Source organism: Tenrec ecaudatus, chromosome 15, assembly GCF_050624435.1.
Source record: "Tenrec ecaudatus isolate mTenEca1 chromosome 15, mTenEca1.hap1, whole genome shotgun sequence".
In the NCBI taxonomy this organism is placed as follows: Eukaryota; Metazoa; Chordata; class Mammalia; order Afrosoricida; family Tenrecidae; genus Tenrec; species Tenrec ecaudatus.
The window spans coordinates 93,683,380-93,701,716 of record NC_134544.1 but is presented as its reverse complement, the minus strand read 5'-3'; positions in this window follow the sequence as shown (position 1 = coordinate 93,701,716).

Below are 18,337 nucleotides of genomic sequence, written 5' to 3'. Positions count from 1 at the left end.
GCACCGCTGTACATCCTCTGGTATAATCAGGTCCACAAGGTAGAATTGGGGTCATGATAATTGGGAGGGGAGGAAGCGTTCAAGAACTAGAGGAAGGTTTTGAGTTTCATTGTTGCTACACTGAACCCTGAGTGACTCATCTCCTCCCCGCTACCCTTCTGCAGGGAAGATTTGTTTCTTGTAAGATGTGCTTCAGCACGTTTTAGGAAGCACAAGTGCTGTGTTTTTTGTTGTTGTTAGGTGGCATCGAGTGGTTTTCGATGCAAAGCAACTTTATGCACAATATAATGAAACGCTGACCCAATCTGTGCCATCCTCACAGTGTTTCTTTCTTGTGCTCATTGTTGTAGCCACTGTGCTAATCAGTCTTTTGGGGGCTGTCTCTCTTTTGCTGCCCATCTATTGTACTTGTGTCTTCTTCTAGGACCGTGTTTCTCAACCTTCATATTTCCATGACCTTTCACACATTACCTACTGTGTAGTGGTGGTCCCTCAATCATAAACATTTTTCCCTTGCTATTTTATAATAGTAATTTTGCTACTCTTATGGATCTGGACACCCCTGTGAAAGGGTTGTTCCACCAACCAAAATGGTCACGACTCACGCGTTGAGAACCACTGCTCTAAAGTAAGAGGAGTGACTCTTAAGGTCTACTTCAGCGTATTGTTAGATGCACGAGTCCTGTTCTTATTGTTGTTAGGGGTTGTTGATTGGGTTTGGCTCATAGCAACTGTATGCACATTATCATGTGCATCCTATGCACACTATCCTCTCCTCTGCCATTCTCACAGTGGTTCTTTTGCTTGCGCTCATTGTTGCAGCCACTGTGCTAATACATCTTTTTGGGGACTGCCTCTTGTTTGCTGCCCTTGTACTCTACCAAGATTTCTGTTCATCTAGGTCAGTGGTTCTCAATTTTCCTATTACCGTGCCACTTTCATACAATTGCTAATGTAGTCATGATTTCGAAATATAATTTTTTCATTGCTATTTCATAACTGTAATTTTGCTACTGTTATGAATCTGTTCAACCCTCTGAAAGAGTCGTTTACCCACACCCACACCCACCTACATCCCCGCCCACCTCCCACCAAAATGGGTTTGCGACCCACTGGTTGAGAGCCGCTGCTCTATACTAAGAGTGTTTTCACTTAAGGTCTTCTCCAGCATATGGTTAGAAACACAAATCCTGTTGTTAGTGTTGTTACGTGCCATCGAGTGGGTTTTGGCTCACAGCAACTCTATGCACAATATACTGAAGCACTGCCCCATCCTGTGCCAACAGCATAGTGTTTCTTGTCTTGCACTCATTGTTGCAGCCACTGTGCTAATTCATCTTTCTGGGGGCTGCCCCTCTCCTGTACCAACATTTATGCCTTCCTCCAGCGAAGTGGTTCTCAAACTTCCTAATGCCATGACCCTTTAATACCATTCCTCTTGTACTGGTGATTTCACAATCATAAAATAATGTTCAATGCTGTTTCATAACTATAATTTTGCCTCTGTTATGAATCAGGTCACCTCTGTGAAAGGTAGTTCGACCCCCCCCCCAAAGAGGTCGTGACCCATGGGTTGATAACCGCTGCTCTAAACTAATAGGGTTTTATCTTATTGTCTTCTTCAGAATATTGTCAGAAGCACAATTCTGTTGTTGTTTTTTTAGATGGTGTTGTGTCGATTTTGACTCATTGCAACTCTGTGTCCAATGTAATTTAAGGCTGCCCCCACCTCTGCCATCCTCAAAGTGTTTCATTTGATAGTGCTCATTGTTGCAGCCACTGTGCTAATCCATCTTGTTGGGTCTGCCTCTTTTTGCTGTCCTCCTAGTGTATGAAGATTTGTGACTCCCTCGAATGCAGGGGTTCTCAACTTTTCTAATGTCCTGACCCTTCCATACAGCTCCTCATGTACTGGTTACCCCCAGCCATAAAATTATTATCCTTGCTACTTCATGACTCTACTTTTGCTACTGTTATGAATCAGGCCACCCTTATGAAATGGTCATTCGAGCCCCAAAGTGGTTACTACTGACAGGTTGAGAACCGATGCTCTAAACTAAGAGGAATTTCACTTAAGGTATAGATCACTATATTGTTAGACTCATGAGTCCTATTCTTATTTTTGTTAGGGGCAGTCGCGTGGGTTTGGCTCACAGGAATTCTATGCATAATAAAATGAAACACTGACCCGTCCTCTGCCATAATCACAGTGGTTCTTTTGCTTGAGCTCACAGTTGCAGCCACTATGCTAATCCATCTTTTAAGAGGTTTCCTCCTTTGCTGCCCTTCTGCTGTACCAAGATTTGTGTCTTCCTATCGTGCAGTGGTTCACACCCTTCCTAATGCCATGACCCTTTCATACAAAATACAAATTAATTTTTGATGCTAATACATAACTGTAATTATTCTATATTAATCAGGTCACCCCTGTGAAGGGGTCATTCAACCTTCTAAAAGGGTCGAGACACAAAGGTTGAGAACCTGTATCTAAACTGCGGATTTTCTCTTAAGATCTACTTCACTATATTTTTAGAAGCACAAGTCCTGTAATTATTGTTTTTAGGTGCCGTCCAGAAGGTTTTGGATCAAAGCAACTCTATGCACAATAAAATGAAACTCTGCCTGGTCCTGTGCCATTCTCACGGTGATTCTTTCTACCTCTTATTGTTGGAGCCACTGTGATAACCATCTTTTGGGGAGCTGCCTCTCATTTGCTGCCCTTCTACTTTACCAAGATTTGTGTCTGCCTCTAGGGCAGTGGTCCGCAACAGTCCTTATGCCATGACCATTCCTCATGTAGTGGTGACTACCAAATCCTAAAATTATTTTCATTTCTACATCATACCTCTAATTTTGCTATTGTCACAAATGAGCCACCACTATGAAAGGGTCTTTTGCCCCCCCAAAGGACTTGTGGTCCACATGTTGAGAACCACGGCTCTAAATTAATAGGAGTTTCTCTTAAAATCTACTTCAGCACATTGACAGAAGCACAAGTCCTGTTGTTTTTTGTTAGGTGATGTCGGGTGGGTTTTACTCAGCAACTGTACACACAATAGAATGAAATGCTGCCCCTTCGTGTGCCATGCTGGCCATGGTTCTTTTGCTAGCGCTCATTGTTGCAGGCACTATGATAATCCACCTTTTCGGGGACTGCCTCTCGTTTGCTGCCCTTCTACTCTACCAAGATTTCTGTCTTCCTCTAGGGCAGTGGTTCTCAACCTTGCTAATGCCACGACCCTTTCATACCATTCCTCATGTAGTGGTGATGCCCCAATCATAAAATTACCTTCATTGCTACTTCACAATTGTAATTTTGTTACTGTTTTGAACTGGGCCACCATTGTGAAATGGTCATTCATCCCCCCAAGTGGTTGTGACCCACAGTTTTATACCTGCTGCCCTAAACTAAGAGGAGTTTTTATTAAAGATATAGTTCAGCACATTGTTGATGCTATTTTTAGGTGCCTTTGAATGGGTTTCTGTTCATATTAATACTGTGTACAATATAATGTAATGCTGCTCCGTCCTATAACAACCACTCAGTGGTTCTTGCTTGCGCTCATTGTTGCTGCCACTGGGCTAGTCCATCTTTCTGGGGGCTGCCTCTTTTTTGCTGACCTTCCACTGTACCAACATTTCTGCCTTCCACTAGGGCAGTGGTTCTCAACCTTCCTAATGCCACGACCCCTTCATACAGTTCCTCATAAAATTATTTTTGTTGCTACTTCATATTGGTAATTTTGCTACCGTTATGAATCAGACAACCCCAATGAAAGGATCCTTCGAACCCCCAAAGAGGTCACGACTCACAGGTTAAGAAACGCTGGTCTAAACTAAGAGGAGTTTCTCTTAAGTTCAGTATATATTGTTAGATGCACGAGTCCTCTTTTTATTATTGTTAGGGGCCGCTGAGTGGGTTTGGCTCATAGCAATTCTATGCACAATGTCATGAAACCCTGTCATGTCCTCTTCCATCCTCACAATGGTTTTTTTCTCGCACTTGTTGTTGCAGCCACTGTGGTAATCCACCTTTTTGGGTACTGCCTCTTGTTTGTTGCCCTTCTACTCTACCAAGATTTCTGTCTTCCTCTAGGGCAGTGGTTCTCACCCTTGCTACTGCCACGACCCTTTCATACCGTTCCTCATGTAGTGCTGACTGCCAAATCATGAAATTATTTTCATTGCTACACCATAACTCTAATTTTTCTACTCTAATAAACAGGCTACTGCTGTCAATGGTTGTTTGTCTCCCAAAAGTGGTCGCAACACACGGATTGAGAACTGCTGCTCTAAACTAAGAGGAGTTTCTCTTACGGTCTCATTCAGCATATCAGAAGCACAAGTCTTGTTTTTGTTGTTGTTAGGTGCTGTTGAGCGGTTGTTCACTCAAAGAAACTTTATGCACAAGATAATGAAACGCTGACCCCTCCTGTGCCATCGTCACAGTGATTATTTCTGATGCTCATTGTTGCAGCCACTGTGCTAATCAATCTTGTGAGGACTGCCTCTCTTTTGCTGCCCTTCTACTGTACTGTGTCTTCCTCCAGGACAGTGGTCCTCAACCTTCCTATTTCCAAGACCCTTTCATATATTTCCTAATGTGTAGTGGTGGTCCCTCAATCTTAAAATTTTTTCCTTGCTATTTCATAACAGTTATTTTGCTACTCTTATGAAACCAGATACTCCTGTGAAACGGTCGTTTGACCAACCAAAATGGTCGCAACTCACAGGTTGAGATCCGCTGCTCTAAAGTAAGTGGTGTGTCTCTTAAGATCTAGTTCAGGATATTGTTAGATGCACAAGTCCTGTTCTTATTGTTGTTAGGGGCTGTTGATTGGATTTGGCTCATAGCAACTCTATGAATGTTATCATGGCACGCTATCCTGTCCTCTGCCATTCTCACAGAGGTTCTTTTGTTTGGGGTCATTGTTGTAGCGTCTGTCTTTACCCTTTTTGGGGACTGCCTCTCGTTTGCTGCTCTTCTATGCTAAACCAAGATTTCTGATCCTCTAGGGCAGTGGTTCTCAACCTTCCTAATATCACACTACTTTCATGCAATTCCTAATGTAATCGTGAATGTTCAACTATAAACTTGTTTTCATTGCTATTCCATAACTGTAATTTTGCTACTGTTATGAATCGGGCCAACCCTGTGAAAGGGGCATTCACCCCCACCCCACCCCCATTCCACTTCCCCAACCGAAAGGATTGCAACCCATTGGTTGAGAACCACTGCTCTAAACCAGGAGGAGTTTCCCTTAAGGTCTTCTTCCATATATTGTTAGAATGACAAATCCCTTGTTATTGTTGTTAGGTGCCCTCGAGTGGGTTTTGGCTCATAGCAACTCTGTGCTCACTATAAGGAAACACTGCCCCCCCTACCCCCCCCAGTAGAATCCCCACAGTGCTATTTTGCTTGTGCTCATTGTTGCAGCCACTGTGCTAATCCATTTTTTCTGGAGGCTGTCTCTCTTTTGCTGCCCTTCTCCTGTACCATTGTTCATATCTTTCTCTAGGGCAATGGTTCTAAACCTTCCTAATGCAACAAATTTTTAATACCGTTCCTCATGTTGTGGTGAGCGTCCAGTCATAAAATTATTTTTGTTACTACTTCATTAATTTAATTTTGCTACAGTTATGAACAGGCCACCCCTGTGAAAGTGTCTTTCAACCCCCAAATGGGTTCGTGATCCAGAGTTTGAGAACCACTGCTCTAAAGGAAGAGGTGTTTCTATTAAGATGTCATTCAGCATATTTTGTAAAGCACAAGTCCTGTTGTTGTTAGTTGCCTTCGAGTGGTTTTGTACTCATAGCAAACCTATGCACAATTTAATGAAATGCTGCCCCGTCCTGTGCCATCCTCACAGTTTTTTTGCTTGTCCTCATTGTTTCAACCACTGTACCAATCATTCTTGTCCGGCTGCCTCTCTTATGTTGCCCTTCTACTGTACTGTGTCTTACTCTAGGAGAGTGTTTCTCAACCTTCCTATTTCCACGACCCTTTCACACATTTACCAATATGTAGTTATGGTCCCCCAATCATAAAATTTTTCCTTGATATTGAATAACAGTAATTTTGCTACTTTTATGAATCCGGACACCCCTGTGAAAGAGTTGTTTCACGAACCAAAATGGTCACGACTCACGCATTGAGAACCGCTGCTCTAAAGTGTAAGGTGTAGTTCAGCATATTGTTAGATGCACAAGTCCTGTTCTTATTGTTGTTAGGGACTGTAGAGTGGATTTGGCTCAAAAGTACTCTATACACATTATCAAGAAATGCTGTCCTGTCTTCTGCCATCCCCACAGTGGTTCTTTTCCTTGTGCTTATTGTTACAGCCACTGTACTAATCCAACTTTTGGGGGCTGCCTCGCGTTTGCTGCCTTCCTACTCGACCAAGATTTCTGTTCCTCTAGGGCAGTGGTTCTCACCCTTCCTAATACCATGCCACTTTCATACAATTCCTAATGTACTCGTGAATGACCAACTCTAAATTTGTTTTCATTGCTATTTCATAACTGTAATTTTGCTACTCTTATGAATTTGGCCAACCCTGTGAAAGGGGAATTCGCTGTCCCTGCCCTCCACCGTGGTGAGTGCCCAGTCATAAAATTATTGTCGTTGCTACTACATAAGTCTAATGTTGCTACTCTTATGAATGTGTTGCCTCTCTGAAAGTGCCATTCAACCCCCAAATGGGTTTGTGACCCAGAGTTGTACTCTAAACAAAGAGATGTTTCTATTAAGATGTAGTTCAGCACATTTTTTTAAAGCACAAGTCCTGTTGTTGTTTTTAGGGGCCGTCAAGTGTTTTATTTATTCATAGCAAACCTAAGCACAATATAATGAAACGCTGCCCCATCCTGTGTCATCCTCACAGGGATTCTTTGCTTGCCCTTATTTTGCAACCACTGTGCTAATCATTTTTGTTGGGGCTGCCTCTCTTATGTTATCCTTATACTGTACCTGTGTCTTCCTCTAGGTGTGTGGTTCTCAACCTTCCAATTGCCACGTCCATTTCATACAGTTGCAAATGTAGTGATGGTCCAACAATCACAAAATGATTTCCATTGCTAGTTCATAAGTGTGATTTTGCTATTGTTATGAATTGGGCCATTCCTGTGAAAGGGCCGTTCAACCCCCCAAAGTGGTCACGACTCACAGGTTGAGAACCACTGCCCTAAACAAAGAGGAGTTTCACCTAAGGTTTAGTTCAGCATATTCTTAGATGCATGAGTCCTGTTTTTATTGTTTTTAGGAGCCATCAAGTGGGTTTGTCTCAAAGCAATGCCATGCACAATGATATACTGAAATGATGTCCCATCCCCTGCCAACCTCACAGTGGTTCTTCGGTTAGTGCTCATTGTTTCAGCCACTTTGCTAATCCATCTTATAGGGGCAGCCTCTCTTTGGATGTCCTTCTACTGTACAAAGGTTTCTGCCTTCCTCTAGGGTAGTGTTTGTCAACCTTCCTAATGCCACGACCCCTTCAAACAGTTCCTCATGTAGTGGTTACCCCACAACCATAAAATTATTTTCACTGCTACTTAATAACTCTAATTTTGCTACTGTTATGAATCAGGCCACCCCCATGAAAGGGTCGTTCAACCCCCTCAAAGAGGTCATGACTCACAGGTTGGGAACCCCTGCTCTAAAATAAGAAGTTTTCTCTTAAGTTCTAGTTCAGTATATTGGTAAATGCATGAGTCCTCTTGTTATTGTTAGGAGCTTTCGAGTGCGTTTTTGCTCATAGAAGTTCTATGCACAATATCATGAAATGCTGTCCTGTCCTCTGCCATCCTCACAGTGGTTCTTTTGCTAGTTCTCATTGTTGCAGCTACTGTGCTAAGCTATCTTTTTTGGGGACCACCTCTTGTTTGCTGCCCTTCTACTCTACCAAGATTTCTGTCTTCCTCTAGGACAGTGGTTCTCAGCCTTGGTAATTCCACGATCCTTTCATACCATTTCTCAAGTAGTGTTGACTGCCAAATCAAAAAATTATTTTCATTGCTACATCATAACTCTAATTTTTCTACTTTAATGAACAGGCCACCACTGTGAAAGGGTTGTTTGTCTACCAAAAGAGGTTGCAACACACAGGTTGAGAACCTCTGCTCTAAACTAAGAGGAGCTTCTCTTAAGGTCCTGATCAGCACATTCTTAGATGCACGAGTCCTGCTGTTATTGTTGTTAGGGGCCGTCGAGTGGATTTTTGCTAGTAGCAAGTCTATGCACAATATAGTGAAACCGTGACCCATACTGTATCATCTTGACAGTGGATCTTTAGTTTGCCCTCACTTTTGCCACAATTGTGTTATCAGTCTTGGCAGCTGCCTCTCATTTGCTGCACTTCTACTCTACCAAGTTTGTATTTTCCTCTAGTGTAGTGGTTCTCAACTTTCCTATCACCATGCCTCTTTCATACAATTCCGAATGCAGTTGTGAATGTCCAACTATAAAATTATTTTTGTTGCTGTTTCAAAACTGTAATTTTGTTACTGGTATGAATCTGGCCACCCCTGTGAAAGGGTCATTTGCTCCCCCATTGCCCCCTATCCCAGAAAGGGTCACGACCCACTGGCTGAGAACCGCTGCTCTAAACTAGAGGAGTTTCTCTTCAGGTCTTCTTCAGCATATTGTTAGAAAAACAAATCCTGTTGTTATTGTTTTTAGGTGTCATCGAGTGGGTTCTGGCTCATAGAAACTCTGTACGATATACTGAAACACTGCACCTTCATGTGCCATCCTCACAGTGGCTCTTTGTTTGCGCTCATTGTTGCTTCCACTGTGCTAATCCATCTTTCTGGAGGCTTCCTCTCTTTTGCTGACCTGCTACTATACCAACATTTCTGCCTTTCTCTAGTGCAGTGCTTCTCAAATTTCTTAATGCCATAACCCTTTAATACAATTCCCCATGTATGTAGTGGTGATCCCCCAATCATAAAATTATTTTCATTGCTGTTTCATAACTGTAATTTTGCTGCTGTTATGAATCAGGTCACCTCTGTGAAAGGTAGTTCACCCCCCAAAGAAGTTGCAACCCATGGGTTGAGAACCGCTGCTCTAAACTAATAGGATTTCTCTTATTATTATTTTTATTCTAGAATTTTACTTTGATGTGTATCCTCCATATAAATGAATAATTGCATTTTACAGCACTCTTTAATTTCCATGAAAACTACCTATTCGGTCGTTCAGTTTAGCTCAATTTCCTTCGGGGATCTAAGAGGGTCAGGATCTTCTTCTTTTATTTTAACTTTTTTTGGCGTGTGTGATTTGGGTAAAAGTTTATAAGGCAGGTTGGTTTTTCATACGAGTTTGTATATATTTTTGTTTCTTGACATTAATCACAATAGCCACAATGTCACAGCACGCTTTCCACTTCTTCCCTGTGCTTGAATTTCCATTTGTCCTTCTTTGTTATCCCTTCCTGGCTTCTGAAGTTTGTTGCTTGGGAAATGCTGCACCTTTGATCTCCTAGAGTCAATTTTTTATGGGATGTGTACCGCCCTGTTGTTATTGTTTACCTTAGCGTCTAGGCTATTATTTGGTTTGAAGTTGAGCCATAGAGGAAAGTTCAGTGCCAGGGTTGATGGGTATCAAAAGATCATAGTTTCAGGAGTTGTACTCTCTATCAGACCTATAAGGCTAGTCTGAGGATTTGAGTTTGGTTCCCCATTTTTGTCCAATTCTATGCAGAATCCCCTAGTATGTTCCTTTTCAGAGTGGTTAGTAGTGGTTGTCTCAGGATCATGGAGACTGGGGTTTATGTTGTCCAATAGTCTTTAGACTAACAGTTGAATAGGTTTTTGATATTTTTATGATTCTTTGTTTCTGATAGGGAGAGACCAATGGTGGCAGCTCAGATGGACACTCATGTAGCAGATCAGCAGATCATTTTTTTTTCTTGGCCATTGGTAACATTGAGTTAACTTTATTTGTTATTCATTTTCTTTTCTTTCCCTTTTTTAATTAAATCTTTTTATTGGGGCTCACACACCTCTTATCACAATCCATACATACAGCAATTGAGCAAAGCACCCTTATACATTCGTTGCACTCGTCATTCTCAAAATTCACCTTTCACTTGGGTTCCTGGAATCAACTCGGTTTCCCTTTTTCTCCCCTACCCCTCCCTCCCCGCTCCCCCCTTCCCCCTAGTCCCTTAATAGTTTACAAATAAATATTATATCTTACACTGCCCGGTGTCTCCCCTCACCCACCTCCCGATTGCCCATCTCCCAGAGAGGAGGTTACACATAGATCTCCAAGATCGGTTCTCCCTTTCCACACACCCTTCCCTCCTGGTTTCGCCACTTCTACTGCGGGTGTTGAGGGGTTAGTCTGTCCAAGATTCCCTCTGTTTCCAGATCCCTACTGCACCGCTGTACATCCTCTGGTATAACCAGGTCCGCAAGGTAGAATTGGGTATAGAAGCACAATCCTGTTGTTGTTTTTCTTAGGTGGTATTGAGACAATTTTGACTCATAGCAATTCTATGTCTAAGATAAATTAAGGCTGCCCCGTCCTCTGCCATCCTCACATCTTTTGGGAGGCTGACTCTATTTTGCTGCCCTTCAACATATCAATATTTGTTTGTTCTTCTGGGGAAGTGGTTTTTAACCTTCCTAATGCCAGGACCATTTCATACAGTTTGTCATGTAGTGGCGAATCCACAACCCTAAAATTATTTTGGTTCATAATTATAAATGTAATTTTGCTACTGTTTTGAATCGGGCCAGCCCTGAGAAAAGGTCGTTTAACCACCCAAAGGGGTCATGACTCACAGGTTGTGAACCGCTGCCCTAAACTAAGAGAAATTTCTTTTAAGGTCTAGTTCAGAATATTCTCAGATGCATGAGTACTGTTTTTACTGTTGTTAGGGGCCATCAAGTGGGTTTGGCTCATAGCAATTCTAGGCACCATAATATACTGAAACGATGTCCTATCCTCTGCAACTCACAGTTGTTCTTTGGGTAGTGCAAATTTTTCCAGTCACTGTGCTAATCCATCTTATAGGGCTGCCTGTCTTTTGCTGCCCTTCTACTGTACCAAGATTTCTGCCTTCCTCTAGGGTAGTGGTTGTCAATCTTCCCAATGCCACAACCCCTTCATACAGTTTCTCATGTAGTGGTAACCACACAACAATAAAATTATTTTCGCTCCACTTCATAACTGTAAGTGTGCTACTGTTATGAATCAGGCCACCCTTATGAAAGGGTCATTCAAACCCCCAAAGAGGTCATGACTCACAGATTGAGAACTACTGCTCTGAACTAATAGGAGTTTCTCCTAAGGTTTTGTTCAGTATATTGTTAGATGCATGAGTCCTCTTGCTATTGTTGTTAGGGGCTGTCGAGTGGGTTTGGCTCATAGTAATTCTATTCACAATATCATGAAACACTGTCCCATCCTCTGCCATCCTCACAGTTGTTCTTTGGCTAGTGCTCATTGTTGCAGCCACTGTGCTATTCCACCCTTTTTGGTGACTGCCTGTTGTTAGCTGCCCTTCTACTCTACCAAGATTTCTGTCTTCTTCTAAGGAAGTGGTTCTCAACCTTGATACTGCCATGACCATTTCATACCATTCCTCATATAGTGCTGACTGCCAAATCATAAAATAATTTTCATTGCTACTTCATAACTCTAATTTTTCTACTGTAATGAATGGGCCACCGCTGTGAAAGGGTCGTTTGTCTCCCGAAAGTGGTCGTGACCCACAGGTTGAGAAAAGGTGCTATAAACTAAGAGGAGTTTCTCTTAAGGTCTACTTAAGCACACTGTTAGAAGCACAAGTCCTGCTTTTTTTATGTTGGGTTGTGTCACGTGGGTTTGACTCATAGCAACACTATGCACAATATAATGAAAGGCTGCCTGTTCATGTGCCATCTTGACAGTGGATCTTTGGCTTGCCCTCACTGTTTCAGCCACTGTGCAATTCCTTCTTTTTGGGAGCTGCCTCTCATTTGGTGCCCTTCTACTCTACCAAAACTTGTGTCTTCCTCTCGGGCAGTGGTTCTCAACCTTCCTAACGCCACGCCTCTTTTATGCAATTCCTAATGTAGTCGTGAATATCCAAGTATAAAATTATTTTTATGCTATTTCATAATTATTTTTGCTACTGTTATGAATCGGACCATCCTTGTGAATGCGTCATTCCCCCCTCCAAAAAAAAGGGGGGGGTGGTGATCCACTGGTTGAGAACCGCTGCTCTAAACTAAGAGGAGTTTCTTATAAGCTCTTCTTCAGCATATTATTAAAAGCAGAAAACCTGTTGTTATTGTTGCTAGGTGCCGTCTAGTGGGTGTTGACTCATAGCAACTCTGCGTACAATATAATGAAAGACTGCCCCCACCTTGTGCCATCCTCACAGTGGTTCTTTGTTGCCCTCCTTGTAGCAGCTACTGTGCTAATCCATCTTTCTGAGGGCTGCCTCTCTTTTGCTGCCCGTCTCCTTTACTAATATATGTGTCTTCCTCTAGGGCAGTTGTTCTCAAACTTCCTAATGCCACAACCTTTAATACCGTTCCTCATGTAGTGGTGACTGCCCAATCATAACCTTATTTTCATTGCTACTTCATAAATCTAATTTTGCTACTGTTATGAACAGGCCATACCTGTTAAAGTGTCGTTAGACCCCAAAATGGGTTCGTGACCCAGAGTTTGAAAACCACTGTTCTAAACTAAGATTTGTTTCTTGTAAGATGCAGTTCAGCACATTTTCAGAAGCACAAGTCCTGTTTTTGTTGTTGTTAAGTGCCATCGAGTGGTTTTTGATTCATAGCAACTGTATACACAATATCATGAAGTGCTGCCCCATCTTGTGCCATCCTCACAGTTATTCTTTGCTTGCGCTCATTGTTGCATCCACTGTGCTAATCAATCTTGCAAGGACTGCCTTTCTTTTGCTGCCCTTCTACTTTACTTGTTTCTTCCTCTAGGACAGTGGTTCTCTACCTTCCTATTTCCATGACCCTTTCATACAATTCCCAATGTGTAGTGGTGGTCCCCCAATCATAACATTTTCCCCTTGCTATTTCATAACTGTAATTTTGCTACTGTTCTGAATCTGGCCACCCTAGTGAAAGGCTCATTCGACCAACCAAACGGTTCACGACTCAAAGATTGAGAACCACTGTTCTAAACTAAGAGTAGTTTCTCTTATGGTCTAGTTCAGCACATTGTTAGACACCCCAGTCCTGTTCTTATTGTTGTTAGGGGCTGTTGAGTGGGTTTTTCCCATAGCATCTCTATGCACAATATCATGAAACGCTGGCCTGTCCTCTGCCATCCTAACAGTGGTTCTTTTGGTAGGGATCCTTGTTGCAGCCACTGTGCTAATCAATCTTTTTGGGGACTACCTCTCATTTTCTGCCCTTCTACTCTACCAAGATTTCTGAATTCCTCTAGGGCAGTGGGTCCCAAACTTCCTAATGCAACCATCTTTTCATACCATGCCTCATACAGTGCTGACTGCGATATCATAAAATTATTTTCATTGCTACCTCGTAACTATAATTTTTCTTCTGTTTTGAACTGGGCAACCCCTATGAAAAAGTTGGTTGTCCCCCCAATGGGTTCGCGACCCACAGGTTGAGAACTGCTGATCTACACTAAGAGGATTTTTTCTTCAGTTATTGCTAGGCACATTGTTAGACACACAATTTCTGTTGTTATATCTAGGTGCCTTCGAATGGGTTTCATTTCATAGCAACTCTGTGCACAATAAAATTAAATGCTGCCCAGGCCTTTGCCATCCTTGCAATCATTCTTTGATTGCACTCATTGTTGCAGATACTTTGCTAACCCTTCTTGGATGGGCTGCCTCTCTTTTGCTGCCCTTGTACTGTACCAACATTTCTACCTTCCTCTAGGGCAGTGATTCTCATCCTTCTTAATGCCATGACACTTTAATACCATTCCACCAGTAGTGCTGAACGCCCAATCATGAAATAATTTTTGTTGCTATTTCATATCTGTAATTTTGTTATTGTTATGAATTTGGCCAACCATATGAAAGAGTGGTTCTATGCCCCCAAACTGGTCACAACTCACAGGATGAGAACTGTTGTTCTAAACTAAGAGGAGTTTCTCTTAAGATCTAGTTCAGTATATCATGACATGCACGAGTCCTCTTGTTATTGTTGTTAGGGGCCGTCTAGTGGGTTTTGGCTCACAGCAACTCTATGCACAATATAATGAAATCCTGCCCCGTCAAATGCCATCCTCTCAGTCATTATTGGCTTACGCTCATTGTTGCAGTCACTGTGCTAATCCATCTTTCTGGGGGCTCCCTCTCTTTTGACGCCCTTCTCTTGTACCAAGATTTTGTCTTTATCTAGGGCAGTGGTTCTCAACCTTCCTAATGCCACGTCCCTTTAATACTGTTCCCAAAGTAGTAGTCATCCCCCATTCATAAAATTATCTTCATTGCTGATTCATAACTGTAATTTTTCTACTGTTAAGAATTTGCCCCCCTGTGAAAGGGTCGTTTGACTCCTCAAAGAGGTCGCGACCCACAGGTTGAGAACCGCAGCTCTAAAATATTAGGAGTTTCTCTTAATGTCTTCCTCAGTATATTGTTAGAAGCACAATACTGTTGATTTTCTTAGGTGCTGTTGAGTCGGTTTTGACTCATAGCAACTGTATGCCCAATATAGTCAAAGGCTGCTCCCTCCTCTTCCATCCCAGCATTCGTATTTGCTTGTGCTCATTGTGGCACATGAGCCACAATCTTATAGGGACAGCCTCTCTTTGGCTTCCCATCTACTGTACCAATATTTCTGTCTTCCTCTATCGCAGTGGTTCTCAATCTTCCTAATGCCACAACCCTTTGATACCATTCCTCATATTGTGGTGACCACCCAATCATAAAATTATTTTAGTTGCTACTTCACAAAACTAATTTTGCTACTGTTATAAATGGGCCACCCCTGTGAAAGTGTCATTTGACCCACAAAATGGTTCGTGACACAGAGGTTGAGAACCGTTGTTCTAAACGAAGATTTGTTTCTTTTAAGATGTAGTTCAGCACATTTTGAGAAGCACAAGTACTATTTTTGTTGTTGTTCAGTGCCATCCAGTGGTTTTTGACTCATAGGATCTCTATGCACAATATAATGAAACGCTGCCCCATCTTGTGTCATCCTCATAGTAGTTCTTTGCTGGTGCTCATTGTTGCACCTATTATCCTAATCCATGTTGTAGGTGCTGCCTCTCTTTTGATGCCCTTGTACTGTAGCAACATATCTGCCTTCCTCTAGGGCAGTCGTTCTCAACCTTCCTAATTCCACGTCCCTTTAATGCCATTCACCATGTAGTGGTCATCGCCCAATTATAAATTTATTTTCATTAGTATTTCATAACTGTAATTTTGCTACGGTTATGAATCGGCACCCTCGTGAAAGGTTCCTTTGACCTACCCCACCCCCAGCCCACCCAAAGAGGTCAAGACCCACAAGTTGAGAACCGCAGCTCTAAAATAATAGGAGTTTCTCTTATTGTCTTCCTGAGTATATTGTTAGAAGCACAATACTATTGTTTTCTTAGGTGCTGTGGAGTCGGTTTTGACACATAGCAACTGTATGCCCAATGAAATCAAAGGCTGACCCCTCTTCTTCCATCCTCACACTGGTGTTTGCTTGCGCTCATTTTGGAGCCACAGTGCTAATCCATCTTATTGGGGCAGCCTCTCTTTGGATGTCCTTCTACTGTATCAAGATTTCTGTCTTCCTCTAGGTTAGTGGTTCTCAACCTTCCTAATGCCATGACCCCTTCATACAGTTCCTCATGTAGTGGTGACCCCACACCATAAAATATTTTTCATTGCTACTTCATGACTGTAATTTGGCTACTGTTGTGAATCAGGTCACCCCTATGAAAGGGTCGTTCAATACCACCAAGAGGTCACAACTCACAGGTTCAGAACCACTGCTCTAAACTAAGAGGAGTTTCTCTTAAGGTCTACTTCAGTACATGGCCAGAAGTATAAGTCCTGTTTTTTTGGTGGGTTTTTTTGTTTGTTTGTTTGTTTAGGTGATCTTGAGTGGGTGTTACTCAAAGCAGCTCTGTGCTCAATACAATGAAACGCTGCCCCTTCCTGGGCCATCCTGACTGTGGATCTTTTGCTTTCCCTCACTGTTTCAGCCAGTGTGCTATTCCATCCTATTGGGAGCCGCTCCCATTTTCTGCCCTTCTACTCTACCAGGACTTGTATCTTCCACGAGGGCAGTACTTCTCAACTTTCCAAATGCCACACCCCTTTCATAAAATTCCTAATGTGCTCATGAATGTACATATATAAAATTGTTTTCGCTGCTATTTCATGACTGTAATTTTGCTACTGCTATTAATCTGGCCACCCCTGTGAAAGGGTCATTCGGCCAACAAAACTGGTCATGACTCACAGGTTGAGAACCGCTGTTCTCAATTAAGAGTAGTTTCTCTTACAGTCTAGTTCAGCATATATTTGATGCATGAGTCCTGTTCTTATTATTGTTAGGGGCTGTCGAGTGGGTCTGGCTCATAGCAACTCTATGCACAATATCATGAAATGCTGTCCTATCCTCTGCCATCATCATAGTTGTTCTTTTGCTTGCGCTTATTGTTGCAGCCACTGTGCTAATACAACTTTTTAGGGACTGACTCTCATTTGCTGCCCTTCTACTCTTCCAAGATTTCTGTATTTGCCTAGGCCAGTGGTTCTCAACCTTCCTAATGCTAGGACCTTTTCCTAATGTTCCTCATGTATTGGTGACTCCCCTCACAATCATAAAATTATTTTCACTGCTACTTCTTAAGGTTACTGTTTTGAACTGGGCCACCCCTGTGAAAAGGTCGTTTGTCCCCCACAAAGGGGTCATTATCCAAACATTGAGAATCGCTGCTCTAAATTAAGAGGCCTTTCTCTTTAGTTCTTCTTCAGCATATTGTTATAAGAACAAATACTGTTGTTATTGTTGTTAGGGGCCATCGCGTGGGTTTTGGCTCATAGCAACTCTATGCAAAATATAATGAAATACTGCCCCGTCCTGCACCATCCTCACAGTATTTCTTTGGGTTGTGCTGATTGTGGCTGCCACTGTACTATTCCACTTTAGGGGGGGCTGACTCTATTTTGCTGCCCTTCAACTGTATCAAGATTTGTATCTTCTTCTAGAGCAGTGGTTTTCACCCTTCCTAATTCCATGACCCTTTCATACCATTCTTCATGTAGCAGTGAACCCCCAACAATAAATTTCTTTTCATTGATAATTATAACTGTAATTTTGCTACTCTTATGAATCAGGGCACCCCTATGAAAGGGTTGTTCGATCCCCCTCTGTTGTCACGACCCATAGTTTGAGAACTGCTGCTCTAAAAAAAAGAGGAGTTACTCTTCGGTCTTCTTTAGCATATTGTAAGAAGCACAAGTCTTGTCCTTTTTTGTTAGGTTCCCTAGAGTGGGTTTGGCTGATAGCAACTCTGTGCACAATATAATGAACCAATGTCCCGTCCTTTGTGATCCTCACAGTGGTTCTTTTCCTTGCGCTCATTGTTGCAGTCACTGTGCTTATCCACCTTTTGGGGGCTGTTCACTTTTGATGCCCTCCTATTTACAAAGATTTTTGTCTTCCTTTAAGGCAGTAGTCCTCAACCTTCCTCATGCAAAGACCCTTCCATCCAGTTCCTCATGTAGTGGTGTTCACCCAATGATATAACTGTACTCATTGATATTTCATAACTGTTATTTTGCTACTGTTCTGAATAGGGCATCTTCTGGGAAAGGGTTGTTCAAAGCCCAAAAGGGTTCACAATTCACAGGTTGAGTAACGCTGCTCTAAACTAAGGAGTTTCTCTTAAGGTCTTGTTCAGGATATTGTTAGAGAAAAATCCTGTTTTTATTGTTAATTGCTGTTGAGTTGGGTTTTCTCATAGCAACTCTATGCACAATATAATGAAACGCTGCACTGTCCTGTGCCATACTCACAATGGTATTTGCTGGTATTCATTGTTGCAGCCTTTGTGCTAATCAAACTTGTAGGGGCTGCCTCTCTGTTGCTACCCTTCTTCTCTACCAAGACTTCTGTATTCCTCACGGGCAGTGGTTCACAACGTTGCTAATCCCACGATCCTTTCATACCGTTCCTCATGTAGGGGTGACTGCCAAATCAAAATTATTTTCATTACTACTTCATAACTCCAATTTTGGCACTGTAATAATCAGGCAACCACTGTGAAAGGGTCATTTGTCTTCCAAAATGGGTTGTGACCCACACGTTATGAACCGCTGCTCTAAACTAAGAGGAGTTTATCATAAGTTCTACTTCAGCACATTGTCAGAAGCACAAGTCC